Raw genomic sequence first — 15,474 nt, 5'->3', positions numbered from 1 at the left:
AAAAAAAAAAAAAAAAAAAAAAAGAGCCCAAGCAACCCCAAGGCAAAGAATTTAAGAACTGTAGAGTAGAATAGTTGCTTCTTATGGCACTGGATAACCCAAAGGAAGAGAGTAACAAATTCAATAGATCCTAAATTCTTGGCCCAAGGTAAAAACTGAAAACTAGAATTTCTATAACTATATTAAAAGAATTCTTTATTGCTTGTAGCTGCAGGCTGAAGAGGCCAAAAACCAAAGTTTTCGTTGGACTCTATGGTTAAATATTGCAAATCCAGTTGAATTCAAGCTTTGCTATGTCTCTTAAGTGAAAACGAGAGGCTTGATTGTGATAAAATGTGATCTCAAGAACTGATAAAGAAATATATGGAGGATACTCATATATTGCCCAAAGCATCACAAACATTCCAAGTCCACGAAGTTTCCTGTCCCCACAAAAGCAGCAGGTATAGTGAGAGCCTGAAGTCACCCTCTGGTTATCTCCCAAATTCCTGTTGTCCAGAATCCCCACACTATCTCCCTGACCTGTGAAGCAAGGTCCATTATGAGGGAAAACCAAATTGAAGTTCTGAACTTCCCCTTCCTAGTGAAATAAAATCAAAAGCAGTAAAGCATCTATAATGAAATCACAAAGATTAGTACAACTAGCAAAGGATTCAAAACTGAAGCATAAGCAATTCCTGTTATATTCTTGATTTAAGTCATTCATCTTGCCCATACAGATGGGTCATAAAGAATGGTAGTAGATGACCATTCATTTAATCAGGGGGTGACTCCAATTGTAGCTGCTTTCCAAATGCAAGGTCTAGAGCAAGTCAATACAGCATTTTGCGCTTAATATAAACCTAGTAATGGCCAGGTACAGTGACTCACGCCTGAAATCCTCACAATTTGGGAAGCCGAGACAGAAGGATCACTTGAGTCCAGATCTTTGAGACCAGCCTGGGCAACATAGTAAGACCCCACCTCTACAAAAATGAAAAACAAAAATTAGGCCGGGTGCGGTGGCTCACACCTGTAATCCTAGCACTCTGGGAGGCCGAGGCAGATGGATCATTTGAGTTCAGGAGTTCAAGACCAGCCTGGCCAACACAGTGAAATCCTATCTCTACTAAAAATACAAAAATTAGCCAGGCAGTAGTGGCACGTGCCTGTAATCCCAGCTACTCAGGAGGCTGAGGCAGGAGAATCGCTTGAGCCTGGGAGGCAGAGGTTGCAGTGAGCCAAGATCACACCACTGCACTCCAGTCTGGGTGACAGAGTGAGATCCTGTCTCAAAAAGTATATATATATATTAAAAATTAGCCAGGCGTGGTGGTACACACCTATAGTCCCAGCTCCTTAGGAGGCTGAGGTGGGAGGATCACTTGAGCCCAGGAGGTGGAGGCTGTGGTGAGTTGTGATCGTGTCACTGCACTCCAGCCTGGACAACAGAGCAAGACTGTCTAGAAAAAATTAAATATATATCTATATGACATATATGTATACTATCTGGTGGATATTATTTCTTCCAGTTAATAAATAAGCTAAAAATCGTAATCAAATTGCTTTTCTCCTGGCAGAAACAACATACCTTCATCATCTTCAGGCCTATATAACTCTTCAGATCTATATAACTCTTTCAATCTGGCCTACCATTTATCCTGCAGAAAACTTAAACATCTCACCATTTTACAGGATATCCTGCTGGTTCACTCCATTGATGATATCCTACAGATGCTACAAGGAAAGTAGGACAATATGGTACCCTAAATGCCTTGGTAAGCCTCATGCCATTGAAGTCTTGGTCTATCAGGCAGTGGTTCTCAGTGTGGTCCTAAACCAACAGTATCACCTGGGAACTTGTTAGAAATGCATATTCTTAGGTTCCACCTTAGATGTACTGAATCCATAATTTTGAAGATGGGGCCCAAAAATTGGTGTTTTAACCAGTCCTTCAGTTGACTCTGATTGATGTCTGGAGCACTTAAATATCCCCTCCAAAATATCAAATAATTTGCCATTTTAAAAGGCAGGATTCATAGGCCTCTCTGAATTTTTAAGGCAATATATTTCACATTTGAGTGTTCAAACATATTTGCTAGAAAACTAAAAACCCTCCAGGATTTGGTGACATACTGAAAAGGCTGTTCAGGTGGTCCAGGCCACAGGTAGAGAGTCTGCACTTAGCCCTAACAAATTAGTGGTGCTTGAACCCTCTTCGGCAAATCCATGTAGATTGGAGCCTAAAGCAAACCAACCTGGAGATTGGTAGGAGAATTCAAAGGAGGCCAGTAGGATATTTTAGAGAAAGTCATTCCCTCTCAGCAAGCAATCGGTCTATTCTTGAAAAATGCTATTGGGTCCTCGCTGAATCAGAATATATCAACATGGGACAACAGGTAAAGATGCAACTTGAGGTAACCTTCACGAGCTGAGAGTCATCTAATTGGAGTAGAAAATCATTCGCTGCAGCAATGGCTAAGGGTTTGGATTTAAATACACACAAAGATGAGGAAACAAGGCCTTGGACAAGCACTAAGCAAGGAGTTGGAATTGAGACTTCTCCATAATTCAGAATTTTTGCAAAACTGTAAATTAAGTGAAAGGGAAACTAGAAAGTAATACCTCTCCCTGGGCTTTAGGTGAAAAAGGAAAAATTCGTAGGAAAGTACAAGGTGAGTCTACAATACTTTGTTCCATCAGAAATAAAGGAATTGCTCAAACATGAATGCAGTATGTCAAAAAGCAACAAATTAGCTTGAAGGGTACTAGGCAATGTTAGGGCAATGTGGGCACTGTATGGACGCCTCTTTTGTAGGTATCACATCTTCACCTTTTACTTCAGCTCTTGCTACAGAAACCAACCTCGGGCAAGTGCAACCTGATAACACCTTGCCTCAGCCAACCATGAATCTCTTGCTTTCTGTCCCAGGGCTCCTCTGACATTACAAGTACCGATGTGCCCCGTACAGAACAAACCTGAAACTGTGCGGGTGCCAACACCCCATGAGGAAACCCTGATCCAATGACGGAAGGAAGCTAGTGGATAAATTGTCCCCTCTTTTATCACTTGGGGACACAATTTTAAGGTGCATTTTACACAGCTCCTCAGAGCTCCAGAAGAATTGAGTCCCAATTGTCCAAAACAGTAACCAACTTAATAATGCACCCTTGGCCGGGCGTGGTGGCTCAAGCCTGTAATCCCAGCACTTTGGGAGGTCGAGACGGGCGGATCACGAGGTCAGGAGATCAAGACCATCCTGGCTAACACGGTGAAACCCCGTCTCTACTGAAAAATACAAAAAACTAGCCGGGCGAGGTGGCGGGCGCCTGTAGTCCCAACTACTCTGGCTGAGGCAGGAGAATGGCGTGAACCCGGGAGGCGGAGCTTGCAGTGAGCTGAGATCCAGCCACAGCACTCCAGCCCGGGCGACAGAGCGAGGCTCCGTCTCAAAAAATAAAAATAAATAATAATAATAATAATAATAATAATAATACACCCTTGTATTAGCTTTCCCTCTTCCCCATTTAACTCTTCCAGTCTCTCATTCCTGTTAGGCAATAAGAACCTGGGTAGGGGGTGAGAGGGCAATAAGATTCAAGAAGAGAGAAATCTGGAAAGTGAGCAGATTGCTACAACTGCTTTATTCTGAGGTTTGCTAATTCTGAGCACAGGCAGGAGGCTGAGAATCTGGATTTTGTACCCACAGATGGCTGCTGCTAGGGGACCAAAAAGCCATCAGAGCTTTTGGTAGAGCTTTCAGGAGACTTCAAATACATTGCTAATTTCTCCCTAGAACATTTTCTGAATTTAAAGACTGTACAACTCAACACTAAAACAAAAACAAATCACCTAAGCAGAAAGCGAGATTTGTCAAAATGTCAACAATTGTTAAATATGGATGATGAATATATGGGTATTATTTGTATTATTCATTCAACTTCTGTTTGAAAATATTCGTGATAAAAAGTGGAAGGGAAAATTCCAGGCCTCTGTGTATGTAAGTTTGGAGTACCAACTTATATTATCTATAATATAGGTAATTTTGGAGTACAAACTTACATAACTTATGATACAAAGGAGACTCTGAGCCAGGAATTTAACTTAAAATTAGGTCTCAATCTGATAATAACCCTAAGGACTTAGAAAAGGCAAATACAAAACCACTCCAAAGAAATACTCCCACAACTGCAGTAGAACAGGATTGCCCATAAGAAAAACACACTAAAGACAAACTCACAGCTAAAACTTAAACACATGACAACACATGAAAAAAAGATAACAAAGAAATATATGAAAAGAGCACAATCTCACTATAGTAAGAGAAATGAATATATTTTTCACCCAATATATTAAATATTTTTTAAATAATGTGTTGACAAAATAGAGAAAGAAACAGCCTCAGAATTTATATTAAGTATATGAATTAGGCAGAAGATAATATAGAAATAAATCTATCAAAATTTTAAATGTTGTGGGAGGAAGGAAGGGAGGCAAGGGTTGAAACACTATTGGATACTATGCTCACAACCTGAGTGATGGGATCAGTCACATCCCAAACTTCAGCATCTCGCAATATTACCCACGTAGGCCAGACGTGGTGGCTCATGCCTGTAATCCTAGAACTTTGGGAGGCCGAGGTGGGTGGATCACCTGAGGTCAAGAGTTTGAGACCAGCCTGACCAATATGGAGAAACCCCATCTCTACTAAAAATACAAAATTAGCCGGGCGTGGTGGCACACGCCTGTAGTCCCAGCTACTCGGGAGGATGAGGCAGGAGAATTGCTTGAATCCGGGAGGTGGAGGCTGCAGTGAGCAGAGATTGCCCCATTGCACTCCAGCCTGGGCAACAAGGGCAAAGCTCTGTCTCAAAAAAAAAAAAAAAACAATATATATGTGTGTGCGTGTGTGTGTATATACACATATATGTACATATATGTATGTGTGTGTATATATATATAGACACAGTCACATAACAAACCTGCACATGGACTCCCTGAGCCTAAAAAAACAGTTGAAATTTTTTTTTTAATTAATCACATTTCACCCACCAAGTCCATTTTTGGGGAATCTATCCTTTAAATTTTCATTTAAGTATATTTATATGTAAAAGATGTTCAGTGTAAAATTTAGTGTCAAAAATGTGGGAAATGTTACTATCAATGAGGACAGTGGTTAAATATATTATACATTAGAGAACCTGAATAGTTCTAAACATAAACTAAACATAAGTAAATACAAATGCATGGGCAAAGAAAGAACTTCACAACATTATTAATTTTTACAATAATAATATAAATAATTTACGTGTCATTCTTATTTTATTTATTAATGGATCTTTGCATAGGCAGATACACACAGAGAATGCTTTAAAAAATGTCTAGAAGGCCAGGTGCTGTGGCTCACACCTATAATCCCAGCACTTTGGGAGGCCGAGGCGGGTGGACCATCTGAAGTCAGGAGTTCAAGGCCAGCTTGGCCAACATGGTGAAATCCCGTCTCCACTAAAATACAAAAATTAGCCGGAGGTGGTGGTGCACACCTGTAATCCCAGCTATTTGGGAGGCTGAGGCAGGAGAATCGCTTGAACCACACTGTTCTATATACTTTATCATGTCTTTATCATGATGTCTTTATCATGATGTCTTTATCATGTGACAAACACCATATTAGGAGTTAGGGGATAGGGGGAAGGAAGGGACATGATTCCTAATTTAAAAACTTGATGTCTAATAGAGAAGCATGTAAATAAATAATTTCAATACAATGGCAGAAGCACAAGACCTAGTTATACACTGTGCAGTGGTGGCACGAAGGAGAAAGAAGAAGTGGCTTCTGCCTGAGCTTATGAGGAAAGGTTCCGTAGTGGATGAACAGGAACTTGGGGAAAAAAGTATTCGAGGCAGAAAGACCAGAGAGTGTAAAGGCACTGTAGTATGAAATAGTGCAGCATATAATTAGATCAGTCTGGCTGGAATATTACTATGAAAATGGTGGTTTCCTTTTTAGAAAATGAACGTACAGAGGTAGGCCACAATCAATTCATTAATTATTATCTTTGACACTAGCATGTTGTCACTTTAGGTACAAATTAGTAAAGCTTTTTTAACCTCTCTGTGCCTCTGTTTCCTCATCTGCAAAATACGGATAACCCTACTACCCACCCCAGAGGGTAAGAATTAAGAAATCCCAGAAGTAAGAATCCCAGGGGTTTGTGTGAAGATTGAATGAGACAATCTTTATAAAGCACTTAGCTAGTCCCTAGCAAATGATCAGTGCTCAAAAAATACAGGATAAGAAGACAGTTGGTTTGGGGTTTCTTACTTATGTGGAAAGGTGTATAGTATAAAAGCTAAAAAGGGGGTTGAGCAGGATTACAAAGAGAATAAGAATTTAAATCCTTACTATGGAATCCGTCTGAAACGTGTCTCAGAAGCGTGTCTCCCTATCATCCCTTACTCCTGATTTCTCCTCTATTAGATGACTCTTCCTACTTCCTGCCCCAATCTTGGGCATCTACCTCACTTCTAAGACAATAATAAAAAAATAAAAAAATAAAAAAATAAAAACCTCCTGTGATTTTGCCCTTACACCATCCCATTAAACACCCGGACAGCCAGAATTAGAAGCAGTACTAGTACCAGCAACAAATATTTAAATGGAGCTTACCATATTCCAGGCCCTGTTCTAGGCACTTTAATTACTTTATATATTTATTTTTTAGAAACAGCATCTCACTCTGTCACCCCAAGCTGGAGTGCAGTGACACCATCATAGCTCACTGTAACCTCAAAATCCTGGGCTCAAGCGATTCTCCTACCGTAGGCTCCTAAAGCACTGGGATTACAGAAGTGAGCCACCATGCCCAGCTAAGCAATTTAATTTTTCAATTTATTTTACGGTCACAATATTCCATAGGTGCTATTTTCATTTTGTATATGAGGAAACTGAGGCAAATAAAGTTTAACTAATTTTTCCAAGGTCAAAAAGCCAGTAAGTGGCAGAGACAAATTTTGTAGCAAAGTAGTCTGCCTTCTCCCAAATCCACGTTCCTGACCACAGCTCTTTACTGCCCATTAATCCTCTACTATGAGTGGAGCTAGGAGGAGGGGGGTGTCCTTAAAATTAAGTATATTTCCCATTCAAATATTTATTAAAACATTATATTCATTATATTCCCCATTCAAATATTTATTAAAGTATTAAAGTATGAAGAATGGATCGTTTGCTACTTCATTTTCTGCCTGCCCAAACAGCTATTTTCCTACATTCTCAACAAACTTTGGATCAGTTACAGGCTTAGACTCCATAGACTAAACGTCCCATCCAGTCTTCATTTCTTCCTTTTTAAATTCTTCCCCTGTTCTCGTCCCATCTTAGATTGTTGAAAAAGAAAATAAAAAATAAAAAACAAATGCTTCCCCTGCCACCAGGAGTCTGAGCAAATGCCTACAACTATTTCAGTTGCTAAGGAGGAGCATGCCCTCTAGTGGTCCCATGTTAATATGCAGCCAGATGCAGCACTGACACTAAGTGCTTCAATGACTGTTTTTTCCAGTAATAGGTACGTTGGCAGAATACACATAATAGGAAGAAAGAAAATGTTGACAAGCAAGCCAAAAAATCCATAGTGGGTCTTAATGCATTATTTTGTTTAATTGAGGAGATGATGTTATCCTTAGATTGATGAGGCAGAACATGAAGTCACAATGGACAATTATTTCACTCCGGGCTCAGATGCAGGTAATTTAAGTATACCAGAGCTTTTTTGAAAATATACCACCCTGTATTGTATGTCTTTGAAAAGGAAACTGGAGATGACAGTTCTAGCAAAATTTTGAAATAAATGCAAACCATAAAAATGCTGTGAAAACCATCTGTATAAACCCAGGCTAAGGAACCACAAGTAAATAAAATTCTCCCTCTTTCCTTCCTTTGAATATGTGACTGAGGGAGAATATGTGATTGACGGAGAACTCCTGAACATTAGTCCTATAGTCACATACGTATTTCCTTCATGTACAATTGAGAAGCAATTTTAAAAATGGTTTTTGAAAAGGCTAAAAAAAACTAAAACTTGAGCAAAGTGCAATGCAATTTTAGCCACTTATAATTAAAACGAGACAGTAAACTACCAAATGTATCAGCAACTCTACTACACGATACCTGGTGTTCCTTCCCCAGGTCAAAAGTCTATGTACCAAAGTAAAATCTGTCTTCATTACTACTTACTTGGCTCTCTCATATTGACTGGCTCTCAAGCACAAAAATAAGATTTTCTTTTCTTTTTTTTTTTTTTTTTTTTGAGACGGAGTCTCGCTCTGTCGCCCAGGCTGGAGTGCAGTGGCGCGATCTCGGCTCACTGCAAGCTCCGCCTCCCGGGTTCACGCCATTCTCCTGCCTCAGCCTCCCGAGTAGCTGGGACTACAGGCGCCCACAACCGCGCCCGGCTAATTTTTTTGTATTTTTAGTAGAGACGGGGTTTCACCGTGGTCTCGATCTCCTGACCTTGTGATCCGCCCGCCTCGGCCTCCCAAAGTGCTGGGATTACAGGCGTGAGCCACCGCGCCCGGCCAAAAATAAGATTTTCTTTACTCAAAACCATAATTGCACAGAAATTAAACAACCTGCTCCTGAGTGACTTTTGGGTAAACAATAAAATTAAAGTGGAAATCAAGAAATTCTTTGAAATTAATGAGAAGTATATAATATACCATAATCTCTGGGACACAGCTAAAGCAGTTGTTAGGAGGGAAATTTATAGTGCTAAATGCCCACATCAAAAAGTTAGGAAGATCTCAAATGAACAACCTAACACCACTCTTAGAGGAACTAGAGAAACAAGAGCAAACCAACCCCAAAGCTAACAGAAATCAAGAAATAACCAAAACCAGAGCTGAACTGAAGAAACTGAGAAGCAAAGAGCCATACACAAGATCAAGAAATCCCGCAATTTGTTTTTTAAAAGAACAAATAAGATTAATAGACCACTAGCTAGACTAATAAAGGGAGGGGAAAAAAGCAGAAGATCCATGTAAATACAATCAGAATGACAAAAGGGGCATTACCATTGGCCCCACAGAAATACAAAAAACCCTCAGAGACTGTTATGAACACCTCTATACACACAAACTAGAAAACCTAAAAAAACTAGAAACGGATAAATTATTGGAAACATGCAGCCTCCCAAGATTGACCCAGGAAGAAATGGAATCCCTGAACAGATCAATAACAAGTTCTGAAACTGAATCAGCAATAAAAAGCCTACCAACCAGAAAAGGCCCAGGACCAGGTGGATTCACAGACAAATTCTACCAGATGTATAAAGAAGAGGTTCCTGCTGAACTATTCCTACAGAAACTGTTCTAAAAAGTTGAGGAGGAAGGACTCATTGCTAACTCATTCTATGAAGCCAGTATCATCCTGACTCCAAAACCTGGCAGAGACAGAATAAAAAAAAGGAAACTGGGTCAATATCCTTGACGGGCACAGATGCAAAAATCATCAACAAAATACAAGCAAACCAAATCCAGTAGTATATCAAAAAGTTAATCCACCATTATCAAGTAGGCTTTGTCTCTGGGATGCAAGGTTGGTTCAACATACACAAATCCATAAATATAATTCACCATATAAATAAAACTAAAAACAAAAGCCACACAATCATCTAAATAGATGCAAAAAAGGCTTTTGATAAAATTCAACATTTCTTCATGTTAAAAACCCTCAACACACTAGGCATTGAAGGAATATACCACAAAATAATAAGAGCCGTCTATGACAGACCCACAGCCAACATTATACTGAATGGGCAAAAGCTGGAAGCATTCTCCTTGAGAACTGGAACAAGACACGGATACCTACTCTCACCATTTCTATGCAACATAGTACTGGAAGTCCTAGGCAGGACAATCAGGCAAGAAAAAGAAATAAAAGGTATCCAAATAGTAAGAGAGGAAATCAAATCATCTGTTTGCAGAAGAGATGATTCTATTCCTAGAAAACCCATAGGCTCTGCCCAAAAGCTCCTAGATCTGATAAACAACTTCAGCAAAGTTTCAAGATAGAAAATCAGTGTACAAAAATCCAACGTCCAAGCTGAGAGGCAAATCCAAAATGTAATTACATTCAAAATAGCCACAAAAAATAATAATAATAAAATAAAATACCTAAGAATATAGCTAACCAGGAAGGTAAAAGATCTCTACAATGAGTATTACAAAACACTGTTCAAAGAAACCAGAGACGACACAAGCAAATGGAAAAATATTCCGTGCTCATGGATAGGAAGAATCAATATTGTTAAAATGGCCATACTGCCCAAAGCAATTGATAGATTTGATGCTATTCCTATCAAACTACCAAGGACATTCTTCACAGAATTTTTTAAAAACTATTCTAAAATTCTTATGAAACCAAAAAAGAGTTCAAATAGCCAAGGCAATCCTAAGCAAAAAGAACAAAGCTGGGGGCATTGTGTTGCCTGACTTCAAACCGTACTACAAGGCTACAGTAACCAAAACAGCATGGTACTGGTACAAAAACAGATGCAAAAACCAGTGTAACAGAATAGAGAGTCCAGAAATAAAGCTGCACACCCACAACCATCTTATCTTTGACAAAGTTGACAAAAAACAAGCAATGGGGAAAGGATTCCCTTTTCAATAAATGGTTCTGGGATAATTGGCTAGCCATATACAGAAGATTGAAACTGGACCCCTTCCTTATGCCGCATACAAAAATCAACTCAAGAGGGATTAAAGACTTAAATGTAAAACATAAAACTATAAAAACCCTGAAAGATAACCTAGGAAATATCATTCTGTACATAGGAATGGGCAAAGATTTCGTAAAGAATATGCCAAAACCAATTACAACAAAAACAAAAATTGACAAATGAAACCAAATTAAAGAGCTTCTGCACAGCAAAATGAACTATTCAAGAGTAAACAGACAACCAACAGAATGGGAGAATATATTTGTAAACTATGCATCTGATGAAGATCTAATATCCAGAATCTATAAGAACTTAAGCAAATTAACAAGCAAAAAACAAACAACCCCATTAAAAAGTTGGCAAAAGACAAGAACAGACATTTTTCAAAAGAAGACACGTGGCCAACAAGCATGTGAAAAATTGCTCAATGTCACTAATCATTAGAGAAACACAAATCAAAACCACAATAAGATACCATCTCACACCAGTCAGAATGGCTATTACGAAAAACTCAAAATAACAGCTGTTGATGAGGCTGTGGGAAAAAGGGAACACTTATACACTGCTGGTGGGAACATAAATTAGTTCAGCCACTGTAGAAAGTAGTGTGGTGATTTCTCAAAGAACTTAGAACTACCATTCAACCCAGTAATCCCATTGTTGGGTGTATACCAAAAGGAATATAAATCATTCTACCATAAAGACATATGCATGCCACATACATATGTTCACTGCAGCACTATTCACAATAGCAAAGTCATGAAATCAACCTAAATGCCCATCAATGGTAGACTGGATAAAGAAAATGTGGTATATAATCACTATGGAATACTATGCTCCCATGAAAAAAGAAAAATAACATGTCCTTGGCAGCAACATAGATAGAGCTGGAGGCCATAAACCTAAGTGAACTAATGCAGGAATAGCAAACCAAATACCACGTTCTCACTTATGAATGAGATCTAAACATTGAGTACATATGGACACAAAGAAGGGAACAACAGACATTGGGTCCCTGAGTGGGGAGGGAGGAGGAGGGAGAGAATTGAAAAACTACCTATTAAGTACTATGCTTATTACCTAGGTGACAAAATAATCTGTATATCCAACTCCCATGACACGCAATTTACCTATATAATAAACCTGCATATGTACATCTGAATCTAAAATAGAAGTTTTTTTAAAAAGAAAGAAAAGGTGCAGGGAAACATCAAAGATATGGTGGAGAAGGCAGGGATGGTTTGATTGTTTCTTGAAGAGAATCAACTGGCCTGTATTAGGATTCATGGAGAAGCTGTAGGCTTTGATATGCACAGCAGCACCCAATTGGCTTGATTTGTAATGATGACCACAGAAACCAATTTATTTGCAAGGCATAAAGTAGCTGTTTGCCATCCTCAATACAGAGGAAAAATGGGGAAAATGCACTGGAATGAAAAAAGGAAAATAGAATTTAATTTATTCTGAGGTGACCTGCAATTCAATGCTAAGACCAAGCATTTGTCACAACTGGTGTATCTCATCTAGAAAACATTGAAGGTAATGAACTGACCTTACTAAAATGTACTAACCCTCCCGGGTTCAAGCAATTCTCCCACCTCAGCCTCCCGAGTAGCTGGGACTACAGGTGCACGCCACCACACCCAGCTAATTTTTGTATTTTTAGTAAAGACAGGGTTTCACTATGTTGGCCAGGCTTGTCTCGAACTCTTGAGCTCGTGATCCACCTGCCTCGGCTTCCCAAAGTGCTGGGCTTACAGGCGTTGAGTCACTGTGCCTGGCCTGTTACTTCTTTCTTTCTGCTAACTGTGGGCTTTTTCTAGTTCCTTTAGGTGTAACATTAGGTTGTTTGAGATCTTCCTTTTTTTCTTAATGTAGGTATTTCGCACTATAAACTTCCCTTTTAGAACTACTTTTGCTGCATCCCATAAATTTTGATATGCTGTGTTTCCACTTTAATTTGTCTCAAGACATTTTTTTTTTCTTTTTGATTCTTTGACCCATTGGTTGTTCAGGAAACTTTTTTTTTTTTTTTTTTTTTTTTTTTTTTTTTGAGACAGAGTCTCGCTCTGTCGCCCAGGCTGGAGTGCAGTGGCGCGATCTCGGCTCACTGCAAGCTCCGCCTCCCGGGTTCACGCCATTCTCCTGCCTCAGCCTCCCGAGTAGCTGGGACTACAGGCGCCCACAACCGCGCCCGGCTAATTTTTTTGTATTTTTAGTAGAGACAGGGTTTCACCGTGGTCTCGATCTCCTGACCTTGTGATCCGCCCGCCTCGGCCTCCCAAAGTGCTGGGATTACAGGCGTGAGCCACCGCGCCCGGCAGGAAACTTTTTAATTTCCACATATTTGTGAATGTTCTGGTTTTCATCCTGTTATTGATTTCTAATTTCATACTATTATAGTCAAAAGATACTCAACATGATTTCAATCTTAAATTTGTTAAGACTTGTTTTGTGACCAAACATATTTATACTGGAGAACATTCCATGTGCACTTGAGAAGCATGTGTATTCTGCTACTGTTGAATAAATGTTATGTATATGTCTCTTAGGCCCATATTGTCCAAAGTGCAGTTCAAGTTCAATGTTTCCTCTTTGATTTTCTGTCTGACATATCCATTGTTGAAAGTGGGGTATTCTATTGCTGTCTATTTCCCTCTTCAAGTCTGTTAAGAGGGCTGTTCTGCCATTCTTTTGTTCCTTTACTTTCTTAATAAACTTGCTTTCTCTTTTTTAAAAAATCTGTTATTTGCTTTATATATTTTGATGCTCCAATCTTAAATGCACATATAATTGTTATATCATCTTGATGAATTTACCTCTTTGGGCCAGGTGCAATGGCTCACACCTGTAATCCCAGTACTTTGGGAGGCCGAGGTGGGTGGATCACTTGAGGTCAGGAGTTCAAGACCAGCCTGGCCAACATGGCAAAACCCCATCTCTACTAAAAATACAAAAATTAGCCAGGCATGGTGGTACGTGGCTGTAGTCCCAGCTTCAGGAGGCTGAGGCAGAAGAATCACTTGAACCCAGGAGGCAGAGGTTGCAGTGAACTGAGATCATACCACTGCACTCCAGCCTGGGTGACAGAGGGCAATTCTGTCTCAAAAAAAAAAAATTTACCTCTTCGACATTTATGTAATGACCCTGTCTCTCACTCTTGTTATAGCTTTTGACTTAAAAGTCTATTTTGTCTGAAATACATCCAGTATTTCCCCCTTATCCTCAGGGAATACATTCCAAGATCCCCCATGGATGCCTGAAACCACAGATAGTACTGAACCCTATATACATTATGTTTTCTCCTATATATACACACCTATGCTAAAGTTTAGTTTATAAATTAGGCACAGCAAGAGATTAACAATAAGTAATAATAAAACAGAATAAATATAACAATATGCCAGAGTCACTACTCTTGTGCTTTGGGGCCACTATTAAATAAAACAAGGGTTAACTGAACTTATACAAGCATTGCATTACCACAACGATCAGATAACCGAGAGGACTACTAAGTGTCATATAGGTAGGTAATGTATAAAGCATGGATACATTGGACAAAAGGATGATTCACATCCAGGGCAGGGCAAAGTAGGATGGTGTGAGATTTCATCACACTACTCAGAACAGTGTGCCACTTTTAAACCTATGAATAATTTTTGAAATTTTCCACTTAGTATTTTCAAAGCATGGTTGACTACGGGTAACTGAAAGCACAGAAAACAAAACCTCAGATAAGGAGGGACTATATAGTAATATATCTACCCCTGTTCTCTTCTGGTGTCCATTTGCATGAAATATCTTTCTCCATGCCTCACTTTCAGTCTGTATGTTTCCTTAAAGGTGAAGTGACGCTCTTGTAGGCAGAATACAGTTGAGTCTTGTTTATTTAATTCATTTAGCCACTCTGTCCTTTGATTGGAGAATGTAATCCATTTTGCATTCAAAATAATCATTAATAGGTAAGGATTCACTACTGCCATTTTTAAAATTGTTTTTTGTTTTGTGGGCCCTTTGTTCCTTTCTTCCTCTCTTGCTCTCTTCCTTTGTTATTTGATGATTTTTCTACAGTACTTTGTTCTCTTTATCTTTGGTGTATCTACTGTAGGTTTTTGCTTTGTGATTACTTTGTTATTTGATGATTTTTCTACAGTACTTTGTTCTCTTTATCTTTGGTGTATCTACTGTAGGTTTTTGCTTTGTGATTACCATGAGGTTTACATAACACTTTTTAACAGTCTATTTTAAGCTGATAATTTAAATCACATACAAAAACTCTGCACTTTAAATTTCCATCCCATCTATAATTTTTGTTTTTTCTTAGAGACAGGGTCTTACTATGTTGGCCAGGTTGGTCTTGAACTCCTGGTCTCAAGCAATACTCCCGCCTCAGCCTCCCAAAGTGCTAGGATTACAGGCATGAACCATCACACCCAGCCACATTTTGGTTTTGATACCAATTTTCATCTTTTTATACCACGTATCCACTAACAAATTATTGTAGCTATAGTTTTAGTTTTCAAGGGAGGGTTTTTTGGTTTTTTTTGTTGTTGTTGTTTCTTTGAGATGGAGTCTCACTGTCACCTGAGACTCCATCTCAAAGTGGTGGCTAGAGTGCAGTGGTGCAATCTCACCCACTGCAACCTCTGCCTCCCAGGTTCAAGTGACTCTCCTGCCTCAGCCTCTAGAGTAGCTGGGATTACAGGCACCCACCACTACACCCAGCTAATTTTTGTATTTGTAGTAGAGACAGGGTTTCACCATGTTGGCCAGGCT

The sequence above is a fragment of the Macaca nemestrina genome, chromosome 10 (genome assembly GCF_043159975.1).
Source record: "Macaca nemestrina isolate mMacNem1 chromosome 10, mMacNem.hap1, whole genome shotgun sequence".
NCBI classification, from domain to species: domain Eukaryota; kingdom Metazoa; phylum Chordata; class Mammalia; order Primates; family Cercopithecidae; genus Macaca; species Macaca nemestrina.
The sequence above is the reverse complement of the archived record's forward strand: the minus strand, read 5'-3'. Positions refer to the sequence as shown.